Here is a 17,103-nt window from a genome sequence, read left to right on the forward strand (position 1 = left end):
ATACCCTCTAGTTCTATCCGCGTCGTTGCTAATGGCAAGATGTCAGTTTTTGATGCTGCATAGTATTCCATTGTGTGTGGGTGTGGGTGTGGGTGTATACACCCCAAATATTTATCCATTCATCTGTTGTTGGACATTTAGGTTCTTTCCATAGTTTGGCTATTGTGAACATTGCTGCTATAAACATTTGGGTGCATGTGGCCCCTTCGGATCACTGTATTTGTATCTTTAGGGTAAATACCCAGTAGTGCGATTGCTGGGTTGTACAGTAGCTCTATTTTCAACTTTTTGAGGAACCTCCGTACTGTTTTCCAGAGTGGCTACACCAGCTTGCATTCCCACCAACAGTGTAAGAGGGTTCCGCTTTTTCCCATCCTCACCAACATCTGTCATTTCCTGACTTGTTAATTTTAGCCATTCTGACTGGTGTGAGGTGGTGTCTCACTGTGGTTTTGATTTGTATTTCCCTGATGCCGAGTGATGTGGAGCACTTTTTCATGTGTCTGTTAGCCATCTGGATGTCTTCTTTGCAGAAATGTCTGTTATGTCTTCTGCCCATTTCTTGATTGGATTATTTGTTCTTTGGGTGTTGAGTTTGATAAGTTCTTTATAGATTTTAGATACTAACCCTCTATCTGGTATGTCATTTGCAAATATCTTCTCCCATTCTGTCAGTTGTCTTTGGTTTTGTTGACTGTTTCTCTTGCTGTGCAAAAGCTTTTGATCTTGATATAGTCCCAATAGTTCATTTTTGCCCTTGCTGCCCTTGCCTTTGTTGATGTTTCTAGGAAGAGGTTGCTGCAGCTGAGGTTGAAGAAGTTGCTGCCTGTGTTCTCCTCAAGGATTTTGATGGATTTCTTTCTCATATTTAGGTCTTTCATCCATTTTGAGTCTGTTTTTTTGTATGGTATAAGGAAATGGTCCAGTTTCATTCTTCTGCATGTGGCTATCCAATTTTCCCAACACCATTTGTTAAAGAAGACTGTCTTTTTTCCATTGGATATTCTTTCCGGCTTTGTCAAATATTAGCTGACCATAGAGTTGAGGGTCTATTTCCGGTCTCTCTGTTCTGTTCCATTGACCTATGTGTCTGTTTTTGGGCCAGTACCATACGGTCTTGATGATGACAGCTTTGTGATAGAGCTTAAAGTCTGGAATTGTGATGCTGCCAACTTTGGTTTTCTTTTTCAACATTCCTCTGGCTATTCAGGGTCTTTTCTGGTTCCATATAAATTTTAGGATTATTCCTTCCATTTCTTTGGAAAAAAAATTGATGGTATTTTGATAGGGATTGCACTGAATGTGTAGATTGCTTTAGGTAGCATAGACATTTTCACAATATTTGTTTTTCCAATCCATGAGCATGGAACGTTTTTCCATTTCTTTGTGTCTTTCTCATTTCTTTCATGAGTACTTCATAGTTTTCTGAGTACAGATTCTTTGCCTCTTTGGTTAGCTTTATTCCTAGGTATCTTACGGTTTTGGGTGCAACTATATGGGATCAACTCCTTAATTTCTCTTTCTTCCTTCTTGCTGTTGGTATGTAGAAATGCAACTGATTTCACAGAGTGATCTTCTTCAAATGGAGAAGGGCAACTTCAAATTAAAAAAAAAAAATTTTTTTTTTTTATGTGCTTATATAAGAGGCTGCAGGAAGTGCTATACATGAGCTCCAGGCCACAGACTGAAACTGATTTTCAGCAACACAAACTGGAATGCAGGGTAATGAGGCTGCAACTGGTTAAAATCAGGCTCTTCTAATTGATTAGGCCTGTCGAAAGGAGGCTACAATTACAAAGTCACATTCTGAGTACAAGCAGGCCAGGCCTTTCCCCTGTTACATTTAGTCTGTCAATGATTTGTTGTCTTCAGTAAATATATTCAGGCTGTCAGAGTCCAGCTCTGTCCATATGGAACCCTGTTCCCAAATTCAAACCAATTTAAAGTGCTTTAGGGGGAGGTGCGAAACCACCTCACCCTGATCGATGGCTATTAGCCCACAGAGCCCCTGTGGCCACGCAGAGGTAAGAAGAACACGCCTGGACTTTCATCAGCTCCCCAGCCCTGCAGGGGGCGGCCATTGTATCCATTTGGTAGAATAAGCTCATATAGTTTTGTAGCTGTCAAACAGTCCTAGTTTATGCCTCGTCCCAGCTTAATTACTAATAGTGTCCCCCTTTACCCTTGGAAGTGTCCAGGTTTGCCCCCCCAATTATAGATCACCCCCACTGTAAGGGACCTCAGGGTTGCGCCACTGTATTTTACACTTGAACTAACTGGGGCGTGGAGATTATAAATCAGGTGTTACAAGGAAGTTGGTTCAGGTTTCCTCTATTTTTGTATTTCAATTCCAAATTCTCTATAGCTTGACAGTACTTCTCTCCTTAGTAACTAAAGGACTTTGGCCTTGAAAGAGTTGCTCACGACTCACGAGTCCAGGCTTTGGGATCCTCTCGGAGTTGTGTGGTTGACCGTAATCATCAATTTATTTGAACCAAGTTTCTCTTAACGTACTAGTACCTTTATTCCTTGTCCAGAGGGGTTAACCCTTGAGTGTTGTGGGCAAAAGGCATGTTTGGTGGATTCTCTGTTCTCCAGCCACCTGCCCTTTACTGATGTTTGGGCTCCTCCATGAAGACGTTGGCCTTTTTGAACCATCCTTTCCTCCAAAGTCTTGCATTACAGAAGACTTTGTACCCCAGTTAAAAGTGGACACAGCTGTCATTTATTTTGCTCAGCTGTGTTGTACTTGCGTCGATGCATCATTCCTCTTACAGAGTCCTTACTCTGCCGAGGAGGATGCGACAGAGTGGGTGCTCTTGCCTTTATTTTAGTATAACAGCCATCGCTTGAAATACTTTATCCTGCCCTGCCCAGTGTGGCAGTCACTAGCCACATGTGGCTCCTAGGCTCTTGGGATGTGGCCGATCTTGGGATGGAGGTAGACATTTACAGACATGATATGAACATGACATCTTGGGATGTGGCCGATCCAAATGGGAATGTTTTGGAAGGATAAAATACACACTCAGTTTCACAGAGTTAGTATGAAAACAAGAGTGTAAAATTTCTCACTCACTTTTTATATTGATTATATGTTGGAATGATATTATTTTTGATATATCAGATTAAATGAAATACATTTTTAAAACGAATTTCACCTATTTCTTTGTATTTTTAAAAAATGTGGCTGCTGGAAAATAAAAATTATATATGTGGCTCATATTCTCTTCCTATCAGATAAGTAAGGATGTTATCCAGTCCTTCAGGATTTGCCCATATAAGCCACAGATGTGTGTGTATATGTGTGTCTATCTGTATGAATGTTATACAATCATATAATACATCCACACAAGCAATGGTAACAAATTTTCCTCCTTCGAGGATGGAACTACATTTTTAGAACTAACCATGTGTCAAATACGATGGCGAGTCAGATGGACAGCACTGTTTAGGAAAAAAATAAACTGTGAACCTAAAGTAATGAAATCTATTCTTATGTGTTTCATAAATTGTTTCCAAAGGCAGCTTGAGCGATAGCTAAATATGTTACCAAACAAGGCAGTCACTTACTTAGATGTGTAGACTTCAATGTGATTTCGAAATAATGTCATGACATTATAGTGGTACCTAACAGGTACCTTGAAAGGATGGATCATGCCTTAGATTCTTCTCCCTCAGCTAAGCACATAGCAGGCCCTCGTTAAGTGGGTTGGTTATTAACTGATTGAAATGCAGAGTTGGTTCTTCAGTTTTTAGAATAGTAACAGTTGTCATCAAGATACAAAGTCTTATTTAAATTCATGCATCAATCAGATATAAATTCATTTTCTGAGCTCAAATGTTATGTTTATGTCATGTGTTGTCATGTTCATATCATGTCTGTAAATGTCTACTTCCATTATTAGCTCACACAGCTCAGAGTAGGGAATATATCATTCAGGCTCTGAAGCCATAACCCTCGGTTTGAATCCCAGATCTGCCGTTTAGCTCTGTGACCTCAGGCAAGTCATTGAACCTTTCAGAGACAGTTTTTCTCAATTGTGATTGGGGGTGATGACAGGATCTGTATCTTAGAGTAGTTGTTGACAAATTTGTGTAAATTCCTACGTAAGGGATGTGCTTCGCATCGCACAGAGTAAGTGCTCAATAAATATTAGGTACTGTTGATATTATTATGATCCTCATTAGCTAGAAACCAGGCATCTACTCCAGTCCCCTTCAGCCCGTCACATTCACAATTCTCCCCTTACTTTGCACATCTTCAGGAAAGAAGAAATGTCTGCTTTCCTAGGAAAATACTGAAAGATGGCATAGCTGTCATGGAATGTCAGGAAATCCATTTAAGGATTCTCCTGCCTCTCTGACTGATTCCAAAAAAGGATCATTTTTGTTGTTCGTGTGTTTTTTCACTCATCAGAAATGACATGCTAACATCAGACACATTGAGCACCTATAGCTGGAGACACACATACATGGGTTTTGGGCTTATAAGTAGGGGCAGTAAGGATTACAGGTGCCATAAAGGAAATGTTTATGGGATACATTGAAGGTCATTTCTACTTGGGAAGACAGGAAGTCTTCATAGAGGAGAAGGTGGTTGAGCAGAGTTTTGAGGGTGAGTAGAGATTCACCACATGGGCAAGGTGAAGGTGGGCATCATAGAGAGAGGGAGGAACAAGGCCAGAGGCACAAGTCAGCACAGCCTTCAAAGAGCGAGGGCAGTGACCAGTGTCGGGTTCAAGACCAGGCAGGTGTGACTGGAAGTCACAGAAGCAGGAACTCAATCATGAAGGACCTCCTAGGCCAATCTAAGGAGCGTGTACTTGACCTCGTAGACAAAGCAGGTTATCAAAGGATATAAGACAGAGAGTCACACCATGTGGATTTTAAGACAAGGTGACATTTCCTTCTGTGCCCTCATCCTTGTAGAATTCTTAGAACCTTATGAACTAAGTTCCCATGGTCGCCAAAAAAGACCGTAACAGAAAATCCATTCATAGAATGTCAGGAGGATTTGTCCAGACATTGTGATTGTCAGCCCTGGGGGTCTGGCAGGTGGGAGTGGGGAGTAGAGAACCAGACTGAAGGTAAAGGCAGCAGAATGCTAAAACTAGCTGTCTTCAAATGGTGCCATCATGGGGGAGTCCTCCTCTTATTTCCATTTTACAGATCTTAAACACCATAATTCTGTTTTATTCATATGGGAGTACATATGTATATTTCAACAGTAAATGGATCTAACTATGAATCTTGAAGGCAATTTATTATTCCAAAAGAAATGAAGTAGGAGCTCCAGTGGCGCAATCGGTTAGCGCGCGGTACTTATACAAAAGAAATGAAGTAGTATCCATTTCAGGGAAACATTTTTGGTTGAAGGATTAGTCCATCTCCTCTCAAACACTATTCTGTTTGTGACCTTGGAAGGCTATTTCCCCATCTAAACTGTCTCAGAACCATGTTGAGGAGCTGGGGGCATAAATAAGGAGAAAAACAGTGGAGGGAAAAGGCAGGGAAGACGATTAGAAAAGCTTAAGATAATGATGTGTTTTGTGTGATTCAGACTTTTATCTTAGTGCTTCCTTATCCTTTGAGGTTTCCTCAGCCATTAACTAGGTTTTACAAATTCCAGATCTGGGGGTTTTGTTTTGAGTTCCAAAGTGATTTAAACCCGCAGGACTCTCTGTCCCCTGTATTCTTTTTCCTCTTCTGAATCCAGCTGTCATCATTCGTATACATCAGTTTCCTGCTGGAAAGAAAATTATAGTCTCTGAGTGGAGTTGGGGGATGAGGAAGAGGAGACCTAACAGCACGAGCACTCTGGGGCTGCCTTGCAGGTCTGGGCAGGGACCTGGAGACACAGAGCTTTCCCTCTCATTGGAGGCCTGCCTACCCTTTGTGGCTCTCAGCTTGGACACGTTCCATCCCACTCCGCAGAGTATAAGTGATCTCAAAAGGCTTTTTCCCTGCCCCTGAAATGTATATAGGATGCCCAGCATGCTCTCCTTCTCAGGAAACATTTTCAATACCATCTTCCTTCTGGGGATCATAATAATTATGACCAACAGTTAACTGAGCACCTAAGTCCATGCCAAGCATTGTGCCAAGCATTTTGCATGCATCAGTAAGGGAGGTTCTAGTGGTCCCGCATGTCAGACGCGAGGAAACCCAAGGCGAGAAGACAACTGGCCAAGTGTCACATGCATAGTAGGAGAGCAGAGGCTGAGCTCTCTGGGCACTTACCCCATGGCCCCACAGCACAATCAAGGCCAGAATCAGGAACACCACTACCTCGGGGAGGGTGCCCTAGAACCCTCTTGGTCATTCCAACTTCCCATTGTTCTTCCTCTCCTATAGAACGCCCAGCCCTCAGAGAAGGATTCCCTTCAGAGGAGCCTTCAAGATCCCATGCTTTCATGGGGCACTTTCTTGCCTGCATTTCTGTCTCCTGTGCCAGCAGAGTGTGGAACAGCATGAGCGTGGACCTGGGACAGAAGCAGTTATTAGAAAGAGAGAGCCTGACTGCTCCCAGGCAGCTGCCTGCCTTTTCTCTCTTTGCAGGTGGACCCACGGCCATGGCACGAAATGCTTCCTGGTACTAAGCTGTTGGCGGCTGCGTTTTGTGGTTTCTTTGTTAGCTGGGATTTATAGTTCAGATCTCATCATTCTGCCAAGTGCGATAAACATTTTGTTTTACTGGAATGTAGCTGTTATTATTGTTATTATTTTTCTTCTCGGTGCCTTAAACGTGAGTGACCAACTTGAGAGCATGAAGTCAGAATCCCTAAACAGTTGGAATTGCCAAGTCAGTGTGCTCTGTAGATCAGTCTCAGATTAGAAGACAGGCTCTCATTTATTACACTTGTATTTATATAATGGAAGTTAGGTAATGGAAACGCTCCCAAAGGCCAGCTACGATGTTGATGATGGTTAAATGGTAAAACCTGGGACAAGTATCCAACAATGCCTTGTGTTTGTACTGCCTTGAACATGAATAATATATGTGTGACATGAATAAATATAAGGTCAATGATTTTTATGACATGCTAACTTCCTTTACCTAAGTTCCTGGGAAATATAGCCAAACAGTTACAGAGAATGAAAACATTGGCAACTTACAAACACCTGCTTTGATTATTTGGTCTAATTAGGTTAAATTTAACCAATCCCATCTGAACAAATTGAAAACAATTCTTATCTGTTCCCTTGGTCATGTACTTTTATCGGTGTTGGATGCAGATGTGTTTAATATGACACGGTAGATGCTGTTCTCTCAGCTCTGGGTGGGAGATAAAAGGGAATTGAGAACATATTTTTAGAGTCTTCTGGGGACTTTTTATTTCTGGGCCCGCAGCTATGAAATTTCAAGGAAAAAAAAACAGGCTTTGTTGTCAATAAATTAGTTGCTTTTCTCCAAAACACTGAGACTGTCATCTGAATGGTTGCTTTTGCCAAAAGTATCTTTCCCAGGGAACAGTGAGCGCCCAAAATAAGCAGATGATTCTAGCTGCCTTTCGGAAGTTAGAATAATACAGGATGTGTTATTAGATTGCTAGGTTCATGTGGTGTTTACAAGCCTAGTGCTGAGGACATAGGCCTACAGTTCCTAGAATTTTAGAAGTTAGAGACCATGTAATCAGTAGGTAGAATGGAAACGATAGCAATTAAGTGACTTGCCCAAGGTCACACAGCTGGTAAGTGAAGTAGTCAAGCTTCCTTGGCTCCTGGTCCATTGCTTATTTCCATGACCAAAATTAAGAGCCTCTAGTAGTATAAGTTGGGCCAAGTGTATGGATCTATAAAGAAACCATGTCATGAAACTGGCTTACCCACATTTCCACCCCAGGAGTAAAATACTATTCAGTATTTTTTTAGGAACTGGGGTCTCAGAACATCTGTGATTTCGGTTTTTCTCTGTGTTTTGTCTTGCCCCACTCCAGCCGTCCTAAACACAGATAATCTGAAACTAGTTACCCGTGTCAATTAAATTAGTTTTTGAAAGCTTATTCTAGACATCTCAAATAAATGGAATCCTACAACATGGGGCCTTCCGTGTCTGGCTTCTTTCACTTAATGTTTTCAAGGTTCATCCCTGTATCATGAGTCAATGCTCTGTTCTTTTTTATGGCAGAGTAGTAGTCCATTGGATCAATATACCACCTTTTATTTATTCACCAGTTGATGGACATTTGCGTTGTTTCTACTTTTTGGCTGTTATGAATAATACCATTATGAGGGTTCATGGACAAGTATTTGTGGGGATGTAGGTTTTGAGTTCTCTTGGGTATTGACCTAGGAGTAGAATTGCTGGGCATATGCCAACCCTAGGTTGAACTTTTTGAGGAAGTGGCAGACTATTTCCAAAGAGACTGCATCATTTGGCATTCCTACCAACAATGTATGAGGATTCCAATTTCTCCACATCCTTGACAGCATTTGTTAATTGCCCATCTTTATTTTTTATTGCCATCCTGTTGGGCATGAAGCAATATTGCATTGTGCTTTTTGACTTGTGTTTCCCTTGTGGCTAGTGATGTCAAACATCTGTTCTACTGCTAACTGGCCCTTTGTTTATATATCATCTTTAGGGAAATGTCTGTTGAGATCCTTTGCCCATTTTTAACTTGGGTTATGTATTTTTTCATTCGTGAGTTATAAGAGTTCTTTAAATATTCTGGATATTAATACCTTATCAAATATATAATATACAACTATTTTCTCCCATTCTGTGGGTTGTCTTCTCACCTTCTTGATAATGTCCTTTGATGCACAGAAGTTTTTAGTTTTGCTGACATCCAGTTTATCTTTCTCTTTTGTTGCTTGTGCTTTTGACATCAAATCTAAGAAACCATTGCCTAATACAAGGTCACAAAGATTTGTATGCATGCTTTTTGTAGTTTTATCTCTTAACATTTAGGTTTTGATCCAGTTTTTAAAGATTTATTTATTTATTTATTTGAAAGAGAGAGAGAGTGTGCGGTGGGGAGGGGCAGAGGGAGAGAGAGAGTCTCAAGCAGACTCTGTGCTGAGCACAGAGCCTGACACAGGGCTTGATCTCACAACCTGAGCCAAAATCTAGTGCCGGACACTCAGCTGACTGTGGCACCCGATTGCCCCAATTTCTGATCCATTTTGAGTGAATTTTTGTATTTGGTGTGAGGTACAGATCCAACCTCATCCTTTTCCATGTGCCTAATGCATTTGTCCCAGCACTATTTGTTGAAAAGAATTATGCTTTCCTCGTTGAGCTGTCTTAGTATCCTGGTTGAATAATCAACTGCCCATAAATATATGGATTTATTTGACCTCTATGACTGTCCTTATGCCAGAACCATACTATCTTGATTATCATAGCTTTCTAGTAGCTTTTGAAATTAGATCGTAAACCCTCCAACTCTGTTGTTCTCTTTCAAGATGATTTTGGCTGGGTTGCTTATATTGTCATACAAATCTTAGGAACAGTTTGTCAACTACTGCAAAAAGGGAAGAAAAGCCAGCTAGGATCATGATAGGTATTGTATTAAATCTGTAGGTCAATTTGAGGAGCATTGTCATTATAACAATATTATGTCTTCAGGAATTCAGATGAGAACACAGGATGTCCTTCCATTTATTTAGATCTGTTTTCTAGGTTTCAGTGTACACAGCATGAACATCTTTCGTTAAACAATTTATTCCCATTTTATTTTTTCTGATGCTGTTGTAAATGAAATTATTTTCTTAATTTCAATTTTGGGTGGTTTGTTGCTACTATATAGAAGTACAATTGATATTTGTATATTAATCTTCTATCCTGCAACCTTACTGAAGTCATTTATTAGGGGTTTTTTGTGGGCTCCTGGGGATTTTCTATATATGAGATCATGTCATGTTCAACATAGTTTGTACTTCTTCCTTTCCAATCTGGCTGCCTTTTATTTATTTTTCCAATTGCCTAATTACCCTGGCTAGAACCTCCTGTACAGTGTTAAATAAAAATGGCAAGAGCAGACATTCTTGTCTTTTTCTTGATCTTCTGGAGAGAAGTTTCCGTCTTTCACCATCGAGTATGTTGTCAGCTGTGGGTTTTTCGTAGATATCCTTTATCAGGTTGGAGAAGCTTCCTTATTTCTAGTTTGTTGAGTGTTTTTACTGTGAAAGGGTGTTAGATTTTGTCATCTTCTTTTTTTGTATCTATTATGATGATCATGTGGGGGGTTTTTTGCCTTTATTCATATGATATGATCCATTACTTTTTATTGCTGTGTAGTATTCCGTTATATGCATGGTTTGTTTTTATTAACTCATCAGTTGAAATACATTTGGGCTTTTCTACTTTTTGGAGATCGTGACTATGTGGCTCTGAGCATTCTTATAGAAGTGTTTGTGTGGTCATGTTTTTAGTCCTCTTGAGTAAAGCCTAAGAAAGTGATCACTGGGTCATAGGATAAAGATTACAAGAAACTCCTCAGCTTGTTTTCCAAAGGGGCTTACCACTTTGCATCCCCACCAGTGCTGTATGAGAGGTCTAGCTGTGCTATATCCTCACCTAGACTTGGTGCTGTCCCTCTAGTAGCTATTTGAGTGAGTGTAGCGGTTGATCTCATTGTGATTCTAATTTGCATTTCCCCGAGTGACCAGTTATATTGAGCATCTTTTCAGTTACCATATTTGCTGTACATATATATTTTGGGTAAAGTGTCTATTCAGATCTCTTGCACATTTCTTTTTAAAATTGAGGTGTTGGGAGGCACCCGGGGGGTTCAGTCAGTTAAACATCTGCCTTCGGCTCCGGTCATGATCCCAGGGTCCTGGGATTGAGCCCTGCATCAGTCTCCCTGGCCAGCAGGGAGCCTGCTTCTCCCTCTCCCTCTGTCCCTCCCCACCACTCATGTGCTCTGTCTCTCTCTCTCAAATAAATAAATAAAATCTTTTTTAAAAAGAGAAAGTGAGTTGTTTATCTTATTGTTGAGTCTTATTATTGAAAGTGTTTTATTCTGAGTATAGTCCTTTATTATTTTTTTTTAGTATGGGATGTTTGTTTTTTAAGATTTTATTTTATTATTTATTTGACAAACAGAGATCACAAGCAGGCAGAGAGGCAGGCAGGGTTGGGGGGAAGCAGGCTCCCTGCTGAGCAGAGAGCCCGATGTGGGGCTGGATCCCAGGACCTTGGGATCATGACCCGAGCCAAAGGCAGAGGCTTTAACCCACTGAGCCACCGAGGCAGCCCTGGGTATAGTCCTTTATACAAAGAAATATTTTGCAGATATTTTCCACCTTTTGTTTATCTTTTCATTTTCTTAACAATGTCTTCTGAAGAGCAAACATTTTTAATGTTGATGAAGTCCAGTTTATCAATTTTTTCTTTATTTTATGCTTCTTGTGCTCTAGTAAAGAAGTCTTTGCCTGTCCCAAGATCACAAAGATGTTTGCTCATATCTTCTACAATTTTATATTTAAGGTTTTACATTTATATCTTTGACATTAGGCTAATTTTCATGTATCTCATAAGGTTGAAGTTCTCTTTTTCATTTCTTCCATACAAACAACCAATCATTCCAGCCCCAGTATTTCTTCAAATATTTTTTCCAGCCCTTTCCCTTTTTCCTCTTTTTCTGGGATTTCACTCTATGTATATTAGGTCACTAGAAGTCGTCCCACACATCACTGATGTTCTGGGTTCTTTTTCTATCTGTGTGTCATTTTTGATAGCTTCTAATCTATGTCTCTCAATTCACTAATCTTTTGCAGTGTCTAATCTGCTGCTAATTCCATCTAGTGTATTTTTTTATGCCAGGTGTTATCTTATTCATCTCTGTAAATTTGATTTGTGTCCCTTTAATATCTTTCATATTTCTCTTCATCATGTTCCATTTTCCTCTAGATTCTTGACCAGACATAGCATGTTTATAGCATGTTCTTGACAAACATAGCAGCTGTTATCATATCCTTGTCTCTGCTTCCATTATTCTTGTTATTTTGGGGTCTTTTTATTAATTTTCTCCTACTTATGAGTCCTATTTTCTCTCCTTTTTGGATGCTGATAATTTTTTATTAGGTGCCAGACAATAATAATTTTATGTTGTTGAGCATTGGATTTCTTTTATTCCTTTAAAGTGTTGGACTTGGGGAGTGCCTGACTGGCTCAGTCAATTCACTTCCATCACTTTGTTTTGAATCCTCTTGATTCCCAACTATAAAATGGCAATATCCTCTGAAGATGGGGGTGATGAAGGTCATGTAAAGAAAAAATTGGGGGGCACCTGGGTGGCTCAGTCGGTTAAGCTCTTGCCTTTGGCTCAGGCCATGATCTCGGGGTCCTGGGATTGCATCTCCCCCCTCCCTCCCTGCTTGTGTTCTCTTTCTCTGTCTCAAATAAACAAATAAAATCTTTTTTTTTTTTTTTTTTAATGAAAACTTGGAAAGTCATGTTTCCAAGATAGGAAAAATCCAACTTTGGAAGAAAAGCAGCTAGCAGGGGTTAAAACTGATAGCAAAAACAAAGAAGTGAGTGGTCCTCTCATCCAGAGCAAGAGACAGAGCTCCTGCTGGTCCCACGGACAGGTACGCTCACTTCCAGGCTGACCTCCAGGGCTGCTCTGGCACAAAGTACTTAACTCCTCCCTCCATGCCGGGGCTGCATTCCATGTGAAATAGCATTCCCCAGGTTCTGTTGGGTTGGCCAACTACATACTGCACCTCGCAGCATCATTCCTACAGGTGTTAGTGTGAGTCCAGTAGTGCCGGAAAGTTCTGCAGCCTTTCAGTCAGTCTCTGCCGCAGCTGTAACCTGTGGCGCAGCAGGGGACTGAGATGGGTGCTCCTCGCTTCTCCCTTATCACAGGGGTAAGCCTTAGTTATTTAAAGGAATCCTCCCAGCCAGTTCTGACCTCTCAAGTTGGTTTCACAGCTGTATCTCATCGCCTAAGGGTAGAAGAGAAGTCCCTTAGGGCTTCTGGGGGGAAAGGCAAATCTAAACAGGGGTATCTATGGTGTGGTGCTAGGGAAATTACTGATTTCCCAGTCTTGTCCTGAGTAACCTATCACTGACAGAGAACCAGAAGCAGTGTTTACTCAAAAGTAATTTTATGTTTGTGTCTTTGCGTTGTCATGTGTTTATCCACAAGTATTTCCTGATGTCCCCCCTGTGTTGGGCAGAGACCGGGATGGGATGGTGGGTGGAGTCCAGAAGTAAAAGCTGGCCCCACCCGGTGCCTGGTGAGCTCATTTTTAGCCCGCCCAAATCCTTGCAGAGCTCCCACCCAGAGCAGGCTCTCAAGCCCAGGGATTGTTATTTCTTGGGATGACAAGATGGTTTTCAGATGGTCTTCTCAGAAGCTCATCCTCCTTCGTCAGCAGCGGATAAGGAATTCTGTGCTAGAAAAATACATGCCTTTGAGAATATTCTGGGAGCAAGGTAAAGAGGGAATATTTTCCAAGGAAGTGTATCGGGGCCACACCTTGTGTCAGCAGGGCACGAAGGGGTGCAGAGCCCTGGAAACAGAAGGAGGCAAGAAATAAGCAGCCAACACCAGTTCAGCGTGCTTCTCAAGGCAGTTAGTTTCCAGATCCTTCCACCAGGTCATCCTACATGTTTGTTGTTGGAGGGGCCCCTGGGGTCAGGATTACAGTGTATTGGGAGGGACAGAGGATTAAATAGAAGAATGGAATTTCCCTTCGATAAGGAGAAGCCAACATTTATTAAATCAGTTGATTTGTTGTTGTTGTTGAAGTTCCTATGGTTTCCTTTTCTCCCCAAGTATATTTTTTTAATGACAAATTGCATAACAGGGCATTAACATTCACAGAGCGAACAAATTATCATCCGTGATTATTTTTAGAACCAGTTTATCAACTGTTTGAGGTAAGAACTTTTGTTGGATCTGATTACAGATCTCTCTGACCAGAGCTACACTTCTTTGAAACAGAAAAAACTGGCCACCTAGCTCTGCATTAAAAGTGAAATCTGCTTTATATTTTCTCATCCCCTACTCTTTTAAGGAGGGTTGAAATTCTGGGAGAAAGGGAGGGGATCCAGGAAACTACAGAACAATTACATCTGCAAATTTTTCTTGACCTACTGGAGTCAGACAATTCAGAGCCTTTTGAATATGTGAAAGAGAAATGCAGCCATTTGTCCATTCATTCATTCATTCATTCAGTTGAGGCAGAGGGAGCATGTGCAAGGTCAGGCAGGATGGAGAAGCTTAGGCTGACTCTCAGTGGGAAGTGAGCATGATCAATATCATTGCCATTTACACAGCGTCCCAGTAAGTGGCTTAGTCCATAGCAGGGAAACTATCCTTTTCTGTTTGGCTGGACTTTTCAGTCCTGGGAAGGATCCTTCCCCTTCTTCCTGGGTACCCACTGCTACTTAGAAGTAGAACAACTTTGTGGTGATGCCTGGGGCTTTGGCTTCCCCTGTAGCCACCTCTGCGGAGCCAAGGAAATGCTGTCTTTGGGCCTGCACATTTACTCCCTCTTATCCAGTTCAGCACAAAATCAGGCTCTCTGGATTCATGACTTAACAGCGAAGGCCAGGAGCTTTTGGCTGAACACTAGATGAAGGGGTTGACTTTATGATTAGGGGCTATGGTGTATAGAGACGAACACCACTAACCCCTAGAGTCACACACGTGCCACACAGCAAAGTGTTTAAACTGCCAGGAGCACAGAGGAGCTCAGGTGGGCTCAGAAGGGTCTTAAAATGCAATTCCTGTTAGCGGCCTCAGCGTCACCTGGGAGTCTGTTAGAAATGCGTTCTGGGGGGCCCTGCCCCAGACCCACTGAATTTGGACCTCTGCAAGAGAGCACACTCAAGTCTGAGCCCCTCTGGTCTGAGGTAGCAGCACAACTGCCCTTCTAGAAATATGCTCAGTGATTAGGGTGCCAGGTGAAATTGCCCCCTCTTTTAATTGTTATTTTCCTATCTCTCTCTCATGCTGAGTACTTCAAGTTAAATTCACCTAAATTAAACGCTTTTTTTATAATTTTTTTTAATTTTTTTTTTTAATTTGACAGGGATCACAAGTAGACAGAGAAGCAGGCAGAGAAATGGGGAAGCAGCCTCCCTGCTGAGCAGAGAGCCCGATGCGGGGCTCGATCCCAGGACCCTGAGATCATGACCTGAGCCAAAGGCAGGGGCTTAACCCACTGAGCCACCCAGGTGCCCCTAAATTAAACGCTCTTAACAATGAAACTCCACTGTATCCGTAATTGTGTGGCAATGATCTCATCCCACTTCCCCCCACCAGAATGTCCTTATTAAGGCTAGATAGATTAACATGCATCTTTTAAGATTATGTTTTTTTTCAAGAAGAAATTTTAACCCATCTATATGACAAGCTGAGAAAATCAAAGATGAATGACCCACAGGCCTGCCCTTTGGGGCTGTGCTCCTCCTCTGGGGAGAAGACGGACTTTCCTAAGTAATAAAACAGGATTTGTGACATAGGACGCTGTCCCTGCTCCAAACATGTGCCGCTTTTAAATCCTCTCTCAGCAGCCGAGTTGATGTTCGCACTGTACGTTGGTTGGTTAGGGAGTGGCGGCTTTGAAAAATCAGTTAGTTTAGCAATCACCATTCAGGTTGCAGACATTAACACTGCAATCTGCAGCTCTCCAGAAAACCAAGAAATGCTAAAATAGTACATTCGAGATTACGGGAGGGAACTGTGTGAATGGGCCACTGTGGTCCTTCACACAGACACTCTGCTCGCTGCCCCGAGGGACCCAGAGGAGTCCCTGCGGTTCCTCCATAGAAGACCTCAGTTCGGGGTAGTCATGCTGTCCAAACAGCACACTCAGGAAACTGTTACCAGCTTCCCCAAAACTGCAGTTCCCTTATGCCGATCCCTTGTGACGCTTTCACAGTCAAACTGTTACCAAATGGTACTATGGCAGACTTCTTAAAGCCAGATGTCTTTAAAGAATTACGCTTTTAGGATAATACTATGGATTTACTACCTTTTTTGGTGTAAAGATAGCCTTTCTTTCATGAAAATGATAAAAGATGGTGGGTTTTTAACATACTTCCTTGACAAGGCAAAAAGTTGGCAACGAGTCACATTCTGTCTCAGTGCTTTTGACATTTTCGTGGTCCTTGGATTCCAAACTATTTCTCCATTGAATGAGGACTTAACACAGCAGGAGGTATTGTCCTTCCGAGTGAACCCAGCCATTAAGCCATTCCTTTGAAGGCTAGATACACGCTTACTCTAAAGAAACAAAAAGTTAATTTCAAAAATGAAATCAAATTTAATGTTTAGAATCCGTCATACGTACTTGGGTGACTAAAATGACCACACGGATGAGAAGAAATTCCAATCAATACGTTTGCAAAAATCATCTAATTCCTGAAAAATAAGATGGGGCCATTAAAGGAGGGACTTGATTCTTTCATTGGGACACTTGACTTTCCAAGAAAGATGGGAAAGAAGAAACCCAAAGCAATCGAAACTGAAATTGCAAATAGAAATGTTATCTTTCAGAGAAAAGAGGTTCTAAACCTCAGACTGGGGAGCCCCATAAAAGACCTGATTTCAGTTTTTTTGCATGCCGTAGACAAGTTACTGAGGGAAATGGAAATAAACACCCCATGTAGATCTGGACTTGGAAATGCATTTAGTAGGGCAAGACACAAAACAGTGCTTGGCCAGGAAGAAGTCCTGGTTGTAAAAACCATTTGGTGAACTCTATCTACCAGCTGCTGGTGAAGCAGTGGCTGTCAAGCCCAGGAGAATCACACTAGAATCACCCGGTCCTTTAAAACCAGACTCACCCCAGACTTGCCGTCCAGTGTCCCTTGCCATAGTTGCTTTTCTGAAGCTCTAGTCACTGCAGCTGCTCCTGTGAAAGTGTTGGTTACCTCTGACTGCAACCTCCTATTCCAGCTCGAGAGCCCCTCGCTGTAGGCTCAGGGGGAAAGGTGCTCTGTGGTCCCTGAGTCCCTGGGAACAGAGCCTGGTCAGTTTCACTGCCACATCCTAAACGGAGAACAGAGCCTGCGCCTAGGGAGCCAGCCTTGAGGCCTGACTGCCTGCCAGGTGCCTTTATTCTAGTGCTTATTCATTCTTTTCAATTCTTAGTGGTTTTCCCTCCTCTGACCTTTTTATTTGTAAG

General features: G+C 41.8%; 1 protein-coding gene across 1 annotated transcript in view; it reads left to right on the forward strand.

Annotated features, from left to right (window-relative positions):
• THADA (THADA armadillo repeat containing) overlaps positions 1–17,103 on the forward strand; it is a gene marked incomplete at its 5' end in the record, with an annotated part of 322,555 nt that overhangs the window by 242,847 nt on the left and 62,605 nt on the right. The window lies entirely within an intron of this gene.

This window comes from Martes martes (assembly GCF_963455335.1).
Source record: "Martes martes genome assembly, chromosome: 9".
Lineage (NCBI taxonomy): Eukaryota > Metazoa > Chordata > Mammalia > Carnivora > Mustelidae > Martes > Martes martes.